Genomic DNA, 14,199 nt, shown 5'->3' on the forward strand with positions numbered 1-14,199 from the left:
CCTTGAAGCCTGAGAATCGGAAATGGTACTGTGCCCACTTTGCAGCAGCAAATCTTTGATCCTGGTTTCTGACATCTGCCTGGAGGAAGAGACGTTGGGTTTCTTAATGGGCTTTTATATTCATATTGGCAAGCTACAAATACTAAATCTGTAATCAGTGAATAATAAAAAATATTAGCATTAATGTAACTTAATGAACAGTATGGTACACTTACATGTTGAAATATCTTCATAAAATCCACACATTTTAAAACATTCAAATAAGTCAATGAACAACAATGGTATTCATCTTAAATTTATGCTAACAAAACCATTATTTTAATTATGACATTACTTACTTACTCACATGAAATACAATTAAGGGCCAAACCCAATTCACAGTTAATGTTCAGGTATTTCATAGACCCACGTCAACTAACACTTGTTTATAGCCTGTCACATGACAAGCAGCGGACCTTGGCTCCTCAGGGTTGCGCTCTCACCCCACTGTCACCTACCTTCAATGGATGATGTCAAATATTTGGTCAAGATTTATAGTCAAAGAGAGGCCAGTAGTGATGCTCCATGCCTGCTATCTGTGCCAGTAGTGATGCTCAGTCTTTCACACAGGCAATGGCTGAACTTACTTCATTAGCTGCTTGTATGTTTAGTTGTGTTTCACAGTTCTAGAAGTCCAGATTCATACATTTGGCTGCTATGTGGATTTTTAAGGCTCTCCCCACATCATTTTGTTTATGTTTTTTTTTTTTTTACATTTTGTAGACATTCAGGTCCGGATGGTCTGTGATCCCAGATATACTGACTGTGTTGGTGCCCTGTGATGGAACCATCCACAACTTGTTCTTACTTTGTGCTTACTTTTAAAACCACTTACACCTGAACAGCAGCAAAACCAAGGAGCTGGTGGTGGATTTTAGGAGGCCCAGGCTCCTCCTGGACCCCCTGTGATCATCAGAGGTGAATGTGCAGACCTATAAATACCTGGGAGTGCACCTGGATGATAAATTGGACTGGACTGCCAATATTGATGCCCTGTGCAAGAGAGGACAGAGCCGACTATACTTCCTTAGAAGCCTGGCGTCCTTCAACATCTGCAATAAGATGCTGCAAATGTTCTCTCAGACGGTTGTGGTGAGCGTCCTCTTCTACGTGGTGGTGTGCTGGGGAGGCAGCATAAAGAAGAGGGACGCCTCACACCTGGACAAACTGGTGGGGAAGGCAGGCTCTATTGTAGGCACGGAGCTGGACAGTTTGACATCCGTGGCAGAGCAACGGGCACTGAGCAGACTCCTGTCAATCATTGAGAATCCACTGAACAGGATCATCTCCAGATAGAGGAGCAGCTTCAGCAACAGACTGCTGTCACCATCCTGCTCCACTGACAGACTGAGGAGACCCCACACTATGCGACTCTTCAGTTCCACCCGGGGGGGTAAACGTTAACATTATAAAAAGTTATTGTCTGTTATACCTGCATTGTTATCACTCTTTAATTTAATATTGTTCTTTATCAGTATGCTGCTGCTGGAGTATGAGAATTTCCGCTTGGGATTAATAAAGTATCTATCTATCTATCTAATGCTACTTGGGTGGGCAGTGGTTTCACAATGAGCCATAATTAGAATAATGAACGCATGTTTAAGGAAACATTTAAAGTTGCATGTGCCCATCATTGGTAATGGATAGATAAACACAAAAGGCACTATAAGACAAATAAAAAGATGGACATGAAAGGGCACCACGTATCAGACGATAGATCAGATGACTCCAACTATGATGCTGGAGTGCTATGGTGGCTGCAGATTTTCATTCTAACCCTTTTCTTAATCAGCGCCCAACTTATGCTACTAACTGTCTTTGTTCCCCTTCATTTTAATTGCCAGAAATGAGATGTGAAGTTATTGAGCCAACAGATGCCCAGCTAAGTCGAGACCTCAAACTCCAACCAATTTCACCCTAACCAGTTTCTTAATTAGAAGTCATGGCTTGTTGCTGCTCTCATTCTGCCACAGCAGACGTTTCCCTAACTGTTGATTTTCTTTTTCCGAAGCACACCATCAAAATGTTTTGTGGACCTGAGCAGATCAACATTACTGAGACCTTTCTTTAACTTTCTTTATTTTCAGATAATGTGTGATGGGCACTGATTAGCTAGTCATGTGATGGCTTGTTTTGTTTCTCTTTATCACGTGGCTGGCAATTAAGGAAAAAAGAGACCATGAAGGAGTCTGAATCTTAAAATAGAAACATTGAGGCAAAATATGTGAATTAGCATCAAAAAGTGGTTACTAATTAAGAAAAGGGTTTGAATGAAAACATAAAGCTATAGTAATTCTCCAGGACCGGGGCTGGATCTGTAAACTGACTGATTGATTGATCGATAGACACATAGATAAGAAATATATATAACAAATATAGAAAGACAGACAGACAGACAGATAGAGTGCTCTCCGTGAATCTTCATCTTGATGTACCCCTCTGCTCCACAGTTTAAAATTACAAAACAGACAATTCAGACACCCCCATTATGTTTGGCACACAGCAATGGCAGGTCTATTAAAGCTGTTGTCCTATTTAGGACTTTGTCGCATATTCCATGCATGCAATGACTGCTTGAAGTCTGTGATTCAAGGACATCACCAAGTGCTGAGATCTTCTCTGGCAATGCTCTGCCAAGCCCCTAATGCAGCCATCTTTGGCTCCTGCTTGTTTCAGGGGCTTGTCCTTTTAAATGGGAGGCCTGCTCAAATGGATACAATCAGGTGAATAGCTAGGCCATTCAAGAATTTTTCCATTTTTTAGCTTTGATAAACTCCCATGTTGCCTCAGCAGTATGTGTGGATCTTTATTTATACCATCTAATGAGGTTGAAGGCATTTACTGGAACATGAGCAGATCAAATGTTTCTACACACCTCAGAATTCATTGTGCGACTGCCATCTGCAGTTCCAACGTTAATGTAGCGAGGGGTGGCAGCCATAACACCCACAGCACCATGTTTAACAGATGAGGTGGTCTGCTTTAGATCTTGGGCAGGTCCTTTTTGTCTCTACACTTTTGCTCTTGCCCTCACTCTGATGCAGGGCCATCTTTGTCTCGTCTGTCCACAAAACCTTTTTTTTTTGGTGCATAACAGTAAAAGGCATCCATCCATCCAACCCACTATACACGAACTACAGGGTCACAGGGGTCTGTTGGAGCCAATCCCAGCCAACACAGGGTGCAAGGCAGGAAACAAACCCCCGGCAGGGTGCCACACACCACACCAAGCACACACTAGGGACAATTTAGAATCGCCAGTGTACCTAACCTGCATGTCTTTGGACTGTGGGAGGAAACCCACGCAGACATGGGGAGAACATGCAAACTCCACTCAGGGAGGACCCGGGAAGCAAACCACAGGTCTCCTAACTGCGAGGCAGCAGCGCTACCCACTGCGCCACCATGCCGCCCACAGCAAAAGGCAACCTCACCAAATTTTTAAGTTTAGCTCTTGGAATTACAAACAGAAGACCTAAGGTTATGTGGAATGTTTGACCTGGAAGGTAGGGGGACACACACTCCAAGACACATGAAGAAGCAACATCATTTAAAGCTTTAGATACCATTAGTTGTATTTTAAAGTCAATTTTAAATACACAAAGGCAGGTCGGAAAATCAGAGTCCACCTAATGAGAAGGATTTAGGAATCATAGTGGACTCATCGCTATCAACATTCAGTCTGTGTTCAGAAGCCATTAAGAAGGCTAACAGACTGTCGTGTGGAGTACAAGTCACAGGAGGTTCTGCTCCAGCTTTATAACACACTGGTGAGGCCTCATCTGGAGTCCTGTGGGCAGTTTGGGTCTCCATAAGAACATAACCGCACCAGAGAAGGTCCAGGGAAGAGAAACTCGGCTGATTCAGGGCTACATGGGATGAGTTATGAGGAAAGATTAAAAGAGCTGAGCCTTTACAGTTCAAGAAAATGGAGATGAAGAGGAGACCTGAGTGAAGTGTCTAACATTATGAAGGGAATTAGTCCAGTGGATCGAAACTGTGACTTTAAAACAAGTTCATCAAGAACACAGGGACACTTTGAAAACTTAAGGAGAAATTTCATACAAACATTAGGAAGTTTTTCTTTCCACAGAAAACTAGACACTTGGAATAAGCGACCAAGTAATGTGGCAGACAAAGAACTTTAGAGACTTTAAAAACTTGACTTGCTCTTATTTTGGAGGAATTAAGACTGATGAGCTTTGTTGGGCTGAATGGCCCGTTTTTGTCCGGATTTTTCTAAATGTTCTAAAATTCTAAACAATAAACAATGTAACGACACTAAAACTGGTGAGATGTGCTCAGATTTTCTTTTATTGGTTCCACAGAAATAAACGTTGTTGTCGTTACAGGAATTTTCCCCCTTATTCCAAGCCCCACCTACTAGGATCCCACCCTCCATGAAAGACAATTCAAATTTAGTAGTTTAAGTGAACATCATACTTTGAAATTAAAGAACATGTTAGTTAAAAAGGTCGGCCTGAAAATACATTTCATTTATTCATCCAGCCAGTTTTCAAGTTACATGGAGTCAGATGTGCAGTCACCAAAACTGCATTATTTTAGTTTTGGGATATTCGTTTGTCAGTAAAAGTTGCACGAGCCCCTTGGTGGTGAATGAACACAGAACCGCAGACAGAGATTCAGTTTTGTTTACAGATGGTGAGGAAATTATTTTTACAATCGGAATTTTACAGGATAACCGTAAGCCACCCATAACAACTCTGCAGGGCAGAAAACTTCTTCTAGAAATGTATAAAAGTGATTTACTAAACACTTACAACCACATTTGGTGCTTCAATCCTGCCAAAATGCAGCATCTCCAGTTTCACAATATAAAATGGTGCCCTGTGGCTTGCTTCGGGGAGAATATTGGCATGACTTAATGAAAGTTGAGTGGATCCTGCGTAATAAAAGCAGGGAGGGCCATTGAGAACATTACCGTCAACCAGACATGCCGTATAGGAGGACTCCATGTGAAGATAATTAAACCAAGATTTCAATCTTGTAATCACCAACTTCAGTACAAGAACAATGTGTTTATCTCGAATGTATTTTACAAAACGTCTAATTATAGGGGCAGTGACACCATTTTCAGGACAGTGAATCTGTTAAAGCCTTTAGAAGAGCAGTAGAAGAAAACGAAAAAACACAGACACATATGGTGGCTTATTTACAATCATGTAAATGAGAAAACTTCAATAAGGAAGAGTAAATAGGCTAGAAATTAAAAAAAAAAAGATTTACACACAACCAGATGTACAGAAGACATCCTTTGACAGCTTGCTATATCACAATGTTCACTGCAGTACAAAGAGAAACTATCGGCCCATCCATCCCTTTACTTTTTCAAACCTAGTTGGCGCAGGGCAGCAAATGCCCACCCAGGCAGCATTGAAACCCAATCCATTCTATGACAAATGTATCCACACTAGCGTAATTTAGAGTTTCTAATTGACCTGCCACAAGTCCTTGGGATGTGGGACAAGAAACAAAAAAAAAGAAAGAAAAGAAAACTCACAGCCATTGAGAAGAACAAATTCCTTAAAGACAGCAACCAGGCCCATAATCTGAACCCAGGACTCTTGAGCTCTGAGGTAGATGCACGAACCGCCACTGCTGCTCCAAAATTTAACAATGAATATCAGAAAGTCAAATCAACAAAGTGAGACGCCTGGAATATACATGAACATACAGTGACAGTGACGTGACTGAGAGTTACACAAAGCATTCTTCAGGAAAAGGGACTTCAGCCATACTGTAGAGTGAAAAATGACAACCTGCCGATTTTATACAAAAGCTGAAAGAAGAGGAGACCGAAGAGCCGCCCTATGAGCCAATCTCAGAAAGTTAAGGTTTGATGTTTAAATTCAAAGTGTTTTCTTCATTTCAATAACAGAACATCACTTCCTTATAGCTACCTAGAATATGGTATAGCCTTTCGCCCACAGAAGCGGCAGCTAACAGCCTAACAAGTTCTGCCATTTTAAGACTAAAAGGGTGCCCATAATTTTGCAAATGCCATTTACTGATTTTATTTACACTACTAGTCAAAAGTTTTAGAACACCTTCATTTTTACAGTATTTATGGATGTGCGTGCAGTTTAATGGCTTAAGGTTTCATGAAATCAAGGCAAATCAAAATCATTAAGACTAAAAAGATTAATTCAAACTTTTGATTCATCAAAGTAGCCACCTGCTGCTGATATAACAGCCAAACACACACGTGGCCTTAGTTCTAGAAGGGAAATCAAAGATCGGTCAGAAATATTTTCCCCAAAAATGTTACAGAGGTTCCCCTAAATGTGTTGCACTTGCTTTCCTTTCACCTTTCTGTCCAGTTCATCCCAAACGAACCCAATGAGGTTTAAGTCTGGAGACGATGCTGGCCACTCCATGTTTTGAAGAGCGCCTTTTTGTTCTTTTCTTTTAATGTAGTTGTGACACAGCCTGGAGCAGTGTGTTTTGGGTCATTGTCTTGCTGTAGGGTGAACCCCAAACCTACTAGAGGCAGACCAGAAGGTATCGCGTGGTGCTGCAAAATGCTGTGGTAACCCTTTGGATTGAGAATGCCAGTCATAGACTCTGCCTCCAGCAAAAGAACCCCAGACCATCACACTTCCTCCCCATGTTTGATAGTTGGTGTCACTCACTGAGGAACCATCGCCATCATCAACTCGATGGTGTACCCTGCATGATGAACCAAAGATTTCAAATTTTGATTCATCAGTTCATAAGCCTTTCTTCCAGGCCCTATTTTGTCCTTTATTTTGTCACCCTGTCGAACCTGCAGCATAAAGCCTCCTCTTCACAGTACAAACTGACACTTGCTTTTGTCGAAGCTGTTGTGCTATGAGGACCCTGTGAACACACAAAGCTGGAGACCCTCAGAAACATGTCTTCTGATTGTCTTGTGACTTTGCCTCTGCCAGATCTTTTCCTATCAGAGTTTCTTCTGGTTTCCAAATGGCTCACTGACACTTTGATGTTTTTCTCTAACAGAAAGGCCTGCACTTGTAAAGGTAATAATGCTCTGCCTGATTTCATTTGTTAATTGCCATTTCCTTGCCATTATCACTGGAATTTATACCTTTCTACAGTGTAATATTGTTCAAGTGGTACTTCAGAAGGTGTAGTAAACACAGTCTGTTCCAACTCTGTTTTAAGACAGACAAAGGGGTTTTAAGTAATCAACAGAAGATGGGACACCTGTGCAAATTGTCTGCTTCAGCTTGCAAGGCTGTTCATTTACCTTAATTGCTGCACAACATTAGAACACACTAGACGAGAACGGGCCATTCAGCCCAACAAAGCTCGCCAGTCCTATCCACTTATTTCTTCCAAAAAAAACATCAAGTCGAGTTTTGAAAGTCCCTAACCTCTTACTGTCTACCACACTACTTGGTCGCTTATTCCAAGTGTCTATCGTTCTTTGTGTAAAGAAAAACTTCCTAATGCTTGTGCGAAATTTACCCTTCACAAGTTTCCAACTGTGTCCCCGTGTTCTTGATGACCTTATTTTATAATAACAGTCTTGATCCACTAGACTAATTCACGTCATCACTTTAAACACTTCACTCAGGTCTCCTCTTCATTTTCTTTTCCTTAAACTGTAAAGGCTCAGCTCTTTTAATCTTTCCTCATAACTCATCCCCTGTAGCCCTGAATCAGTCTAGTCGCTCTTTTCTTGACCTTTTCTTGTGCTGTTATGTACTTCTTGTAGCCTGGAGACCAAAACTGCACCCAGGACTCCAGATGAGGCCTCACCAGTGTGTTGTAAAGACTTGAGCAGAACCTCCTGTGACTTGTACTCCACACATCAAGGCGCTATATAACCTGACTGTCTGTTAGCCTTCTTCACGGCTTCTGTACACTGTCTGGAAGTCGACAGCTTAGAGTCCTCTAAATCTTCTCATAAGGTGGACTCTCAATTTGACCGCCCACTGTGTATCCAAACCTCACATTTTTACTTCCTATGTGTAATTCTTTACATTTACTGACATTAAATTTCATCTGCCACAAATCTGCCCAAGCCTGTCTGCTGTCCAAGTCCTTCTGCGATTATATAACGTATTCCAACTTATCTGCTAATCCACCTATCTTGGTATCATCTGTAATCTTAACCAGCTTGTTACTTATATTCCTATCTAAATCATTTAAATATATTAAAAACATCTGTAGGTTGTAACCCATTAGCTGTTCGCTGAAGCAGATCTATTTGTAATATTCTGAAATTTCTTTTTCTTCCCCATTTTTGCTAACCTAAACTTTAAATTAAAACCTTAGACAGTTTACACTGCTTACCTTTTCACCATTTTAGGTCATTCATTGCATTTCAGCTGATTAAATCTGAAGAAAAACTGAGGTGTTCTAAAGCTTTTGACGAGTAGTGTGCGTGCGTAAAACGGCTAATCGTTGTCAGTTTATCACCAGACACAATCATTCACAGACAACTAAACAACATTTATGGAGAAATTACAGCCTGTTAAGAAAACTGATGCAAGCAACACAAAGATGGCACTGGAACTGAAATGAGAACAGCAGAGTCGAGTACTGTAACATAGCAAATCTATCCGAGTGAACACTCTGCTATCCTAAAAGATACTAGATTTTTTAAATAAAACAATCAAAAATAACTCCGAGATTATGTAAATATTTAACACAAGTAAAGAATATATAGCGTTTTGAATTCTGCATATTGTCAGATCTTGTTTATGTGTTGCAATAATTAAAATATAAACTCGACCCAAGCACCTGTCCAAATAAAATATGGGCAACTGCTCAGCTGGCAATAACTGTAAGAGCACAACTACTGTAACATGAAACAGAACAGACATAAGCACGATTTAATGGCGGAGGGCTGTTTAATGCATATTTTACATACTTATATTCAATGTGTGACAGGGCACCACAGTAACAACCAAAGAGGGCGAAAGTTTAAAAAGAGGAATAACATTTAGAACAATGCTTGATTTGAAAAGTGTTTCTCGCTTATCACACTCAATGGTGAGATTAAAAACCGGTAAAGTCTCTAGTTCCAAAGAGTTTGGATTGCTATTAACTGTGGCCCTAATCATCAGGTGCGGTGGCATACCCATACTCTATCGTAAGAGAAACATTTGAAAAACATTTCCTCTCAATTTGTAATAAAATTTCTTTTTTCTAAAAGGAATTCAGCTGTGTTACTGTGCTTAGCCATTGTGGCACGGCCTGTATGTGGTACTTCTGAGCAAACGATCAGTAGACCATTGTAATTTGTCCTCTGTCATTTCCATCCAATCAATCGACCTTCTGCCGCTTACCCAGTCCAGGTCCTGCAGACAGAAGTCTAAGCAATGATGCCAAGGCAATCCTTTTCCTCACCACCTCCTCTAACTCCTCCAGAGGGGTACTGAGGCGTTCCCAGGCCAGCTAACACAAATAATCTCCCCAGTGTGTCTTGGGTCTACCCCTAAGGTCTCTTCCCAGATACCAGAACCACCTTAACAGAGTCCTCTCAATGCAGAGAAGCAGCGGCTCTACTTTGAGCACCTTCCAAATTGTCTGTTCTACTCACCCTGTTTCTAAGGCTGAGCCCTGATACCTGATAAAATTCACTTCTACAGTACTGCTTGTATTGGTAATCAAGTTATTTCGGTGACTACCCAAAGCTCACAGGTGAGGATAGGAACACAGACAGACCAGGAAGTCGAGAGCTTCACCATGACTGACCTGTACAGCAATCTGTCTGTTTGTTCTCCCACACCCTTCATCGCACATTCATGAACAAGACAGCACTCGACAACACAAGACCTCCACTTGATACAGCACCCTATCTCCAAACCAAAGCGGGCACTCTACCATTTTCTGGCTGGGAACCATGACCTCAGACTTGGAGGTACTGATCCTCTTTACACTTGGCTGCAAAACGCCCTATTGCATGTCTAAGGTCGAAGCCAACAGGACCACATCATCTGCAAAAAGCAGACAAGATCCGGAGACTACTAATATGGATTCCCTCCATTACTTGGCAGCACACAGAATTCCTGTCCATAAAAAATAGGAATAGAATTGGTGACAAATGACAGATCTGGTGGCGTCTCACATCCACCAGTAACAAAGCTGACTCACTGTCGGCAATGCTACCGATGTACAGGGACTGAGTAGCCCTTAACAGCTGGCCTGGTGCCCCATACTCCCAAAGCTCCCCTGACATGACCCTCTGAGGATATAGCCATAAGTCTTTTCCCTAGGATTCCCATAAAGAAATAATAAAACAGGCCGTCTTCTCTTTATCTCTCTCCTTTCTGCTTAGTGTAAGGGCCCCAACAATGTCTGTCTCATTGAGTGTTTTGTGCTTGAATCGAACAATGCCAATGGACATCTAAGCTACTATGCAAACTTCTCTTAACTCAATACATTCCTCTTGACTGAACAACACACATATTACGGCTCCCAAATGCCATCATATCACTCGTAACAGATACATGATAAGTCTTCCTGAGTGATTCCATTTAAGGCCTTTAGATGGTGAAACGAACTGAACATCAATGGCTACATAAGTCGCTTTGAGTAGGGCAGGACATATCAAAGCCTTGAGATGCTACCACTGCACAGTTATAGTGACTGCAGCAGATCATTTGTTGAACATGACTTTGGCTGCTGTTTCGAGAACTTGACTTCAAGATAAATAAAGAATACACACTGCGGACACCACTTTGAGCTGATGCAAAGCTTTGCATGTAAGGTGCAATGGTTTATCCGAAACATCTGTCTGTCTGTCTCTCTATCACACACAGCCTTTCACATTAATCTGTCTATCACGCCATGGGAAATGTGGAAGTCACAAATGGCAGGTATATCACGTGAATCAATCACTGACATTTGACCTTCTCATGCACACGTAACATAAAATAATATTATAAGAAAAGTGAGCAAAGAAAAACGCATCTACTGTCCCAACAGTAATATGAGGCAGTGCTTTTGTGATGGTTTGAAAACATGTCACACGAAGGACATGTACTAAATCTGCATCAGCACAGCAGTGGAGACTAGACACACCTTTCCTATTGTAATTACATTGACGTTTTGGTATTTACATGTTTGTTTTACACTTAAACTTTTCAAAACATAATGCTAAGAAGGTTAATGGACTGACTAGGAAACACGTCACCAGCCAGAGATGCCCTATGGTTAAGTTTCAGAATCAGCGCTACAGGATTTTAAAAATCTGCTCTGCACTACCACCATAAAACTCAAACAGGGTGCGTTCAGGTCCTGGCGCAGTCTCTACCTGCGTGGGTTTTTTATTCCTGGGGACCTGCTGTGCAAGTATAGACCAGGGGTGGGCAAAGTCAGTCCTGGAGGGCCACAGAGGCTGCAGGTTTTTGCTCCAACCCAGTTGCTTAATTAGAAAACAATCCGTGCCAATAATTTAATTTCATGGCTTGTTAGTGCTTTAACTCTGCCATATCAGGCCATTCTCATATCCTAGATGTTCTTCCCCTTTGTAAGAATATCATCTAAATCAAGGGTGCCCACACTTTTTCTGCTTGTGAGCTACTTTTAAAATGAGCAGGTCGAAATGATCTATCTACATTAAAATTATATATATGAGTATACTTTATACATAAAATGTATGTTGTCGTACCTTGCATAACTGAATAACCTTTATGGCACAAAAACAATTCAATACATTTATGGTCACTACAGTATTTGGATTTAATAATCGTCAGGTAGGAAAAGGCTGACTTGCATAAATAAGTAGAGCCGAATAATGAAGTCAAGGAGCTTCTGAATTCAGCCGAGTGAAAAATGATGGCTGTCCAATTATCTGCGATTCTAGTTCCCTCTCCTTTCTCAGATCACTTTTTGGAAGGACGTCAGTCTCATAGTTTTCGCCACTGCTCATCACTTGTCCAATACAGTCCCCACAGCGAAGCATGGCGGTGGCAGCATCATGCTGTAGGGTGTTTTTCAGCTGCAGGGACAGGACGACTGGTTGTAATCGAGGGAAAGATGAATGCGGCCAAGTACAGGGATATCCTGGACAAAAAAGTGCTAAGGACCTCAGACTGGGCCGAAGGTTTACCTTCCAACAAGACAATGACCCTAAGCACTCAGCTAAAATAACGAAGGAGTGGCTTCACAACAACTCTGTGACTGTTCTTGAATGGCCCAGCCAGAGCCCTGACTTAAACCCAATTGAGCATCTCTGGAGAGACCTAAAAATGGCTGTCCACCAACGTTTACCATCCAACCTGACAGAACTGGAGAGGATCTGCAAGGAGGAATGGCAGAGGATCCCCAAATCCAGGTGTGAAAAACTTGTTGCATCTTTCCCAAGAAGACTCATTGCTGTATGAGCTCAAAAGGGGGCTTCTACTAAATACTGAGCAAAGGGTCTGAATACTTAGGACCAGGTGATATTTCAGTTTTTCTTTTTTAATAAATCTGCAACAATTTCAAAAATTCTTTTTTTTTGTCTGTCAATATGGGGTGCTGTGTGTACATTAATGAGGGAAAAAATTAATTTAAATGATTTTAGCACATGGCTGCAATATAACAAAGAGTGAACAATTGAAGGGGGTCTGAATACTTTACTCTATCTATTATATAGTGCCTTTCATATTGTAAGGGAAACAAAATTACAAAAGAAAACCCTTGGACATTGATTCAATAGGAACGGCCTACTCTGAATCACTGTCCGAATAGTAATTATGTGGTGGTGTAGGAGCATTTCTGCTTCTGTCCGTTCACAGTCCATCTCGTTTTCACGACGCTATCCTTTCCTCTCACGATGTCTTCTCAACATTTCTTCAATCTCGCAGGTTGCTTTGTGGCAATCCAAAGAGTAAGGCAATATACACGGAGCAATGGTTATAAAAGGGGGACACACAGGGATCACTTCACTGACATGTGAGCAAGCCACGGTACAACTGTGAGACGCGCAGCACTAGCCGGCTACAACGTAACAATAATAATTTCTGGAACATGCTGTTACGTTGTCATTCATTTTACCCACGGTCTTTCTTTCATTCATATGTTACGTAGACACGTACCTTTTATCTTTGGCAATCTCATTCTCTAACCAGGCCTCAGGAGCTAACCAGCGTAACACTGTCCACCACCCCTTTCGTTATTCCGGCACATTGTTGACATCCGTGAGTAACAACACCGTACTAAACTGGAAGGTGGTCTATGCATGTGTGGAATTTGCAGATAAACAAAGATCAAGATCTAAATGAAGATCTCTTTAGTTATAATTTAAAGCACAACAATCTGTTTAGTTGGAATGTCTGTGTTTTGAGGTGTGACTGGTGTACTACAGTCTTCAGTAGTATAAGCCTGGAGGAGATTCTTAATGCAATGCCTATGTTTTAGCTGTCTCTCTACTGCCATCTAGTGCTTCTTCTTCTAATTCCTTCGCGGACAAACCAAGATCAAGATCCAAATGAAGATTATATATAGAGATAGTGCCTTTCACATCTACTTACCTATCTATCTATCATATAGTGCCTTTCACATCTACTTACCTACCTATCTATCATATAACACCTTTCACATCTATTTATCTATCAATCATATAGTGCCTTTCATATCTATCTATCATACAGAGCCTTTCACATCTATCTATCCATCTATCATATATTGCCTGTCATGTATGTCTATCAGTCTTATAGTGCCTTTCACATCTATCTGTTTATCATAGAGTGTCTCTCATGTCTGTATTTTAAACTGTCAGTATTATAGTGCCTTTTATGTTTATTCACCCATCTTTCTGTCTGTCTCACATTGTTTGCTTTTCATTTTATGACACATTCTTAATTTTTGTGTTACCTGTTAGGTTACGTATTTCTTGGGTTCTCCCAGGAGAAACACTGAAAAAGATTTCTAGCAAAAGGAGAGTGATGCCCGTAATTAAAGATGGATTCTTTTATTAAACCAAAACAATATTTAATTTAATATATAAAAAGCCATAGCACACCCTCACGCTTAAAGATAAACCCTTAACTGATCTTCTCAAACCTGGGCCTTTCAGATTGTTCCCCTCTGTAATCATCCACCTTCCAAACCTTTTCACACACTGAGGGCACCTTGAAAAGATGGACAAGCTGAAGCACCGGGAGCAACTCTGCTAACAGCTGTGCTCATCTCTACTGAATCTCAGATGGATTTTTT

General features: G+C 41.1%; 1 protein-coding gene across 6 annotated transcripts in view; it reads right to left on the reverse strand.

Moving 5' to 3' along the window:
- lrba (LPS responsive beige-like anchor protein) overlaps positions 1–14,199 on the reverse strand; it is a 792,225-nt gene that overhangs the window by 121,186 nt on the left and 656,840 nt on the right. The window lies entirely within an intron of this gene.

Source organism: Polypterus senegalus, chromosome 4, assembly GCF_016835505.1.
Source record: "Polypterus senegalus isolate Bchr_013 chromosome 4, ASM1683550v1, whole genome shotgun sequence".
Lineage (NCBI taxonomy): Eukaryota > Metazoa > Chordata > Cladistia > Polypteriformes > Polypteridae > Polypterus > Polypterus senegalus.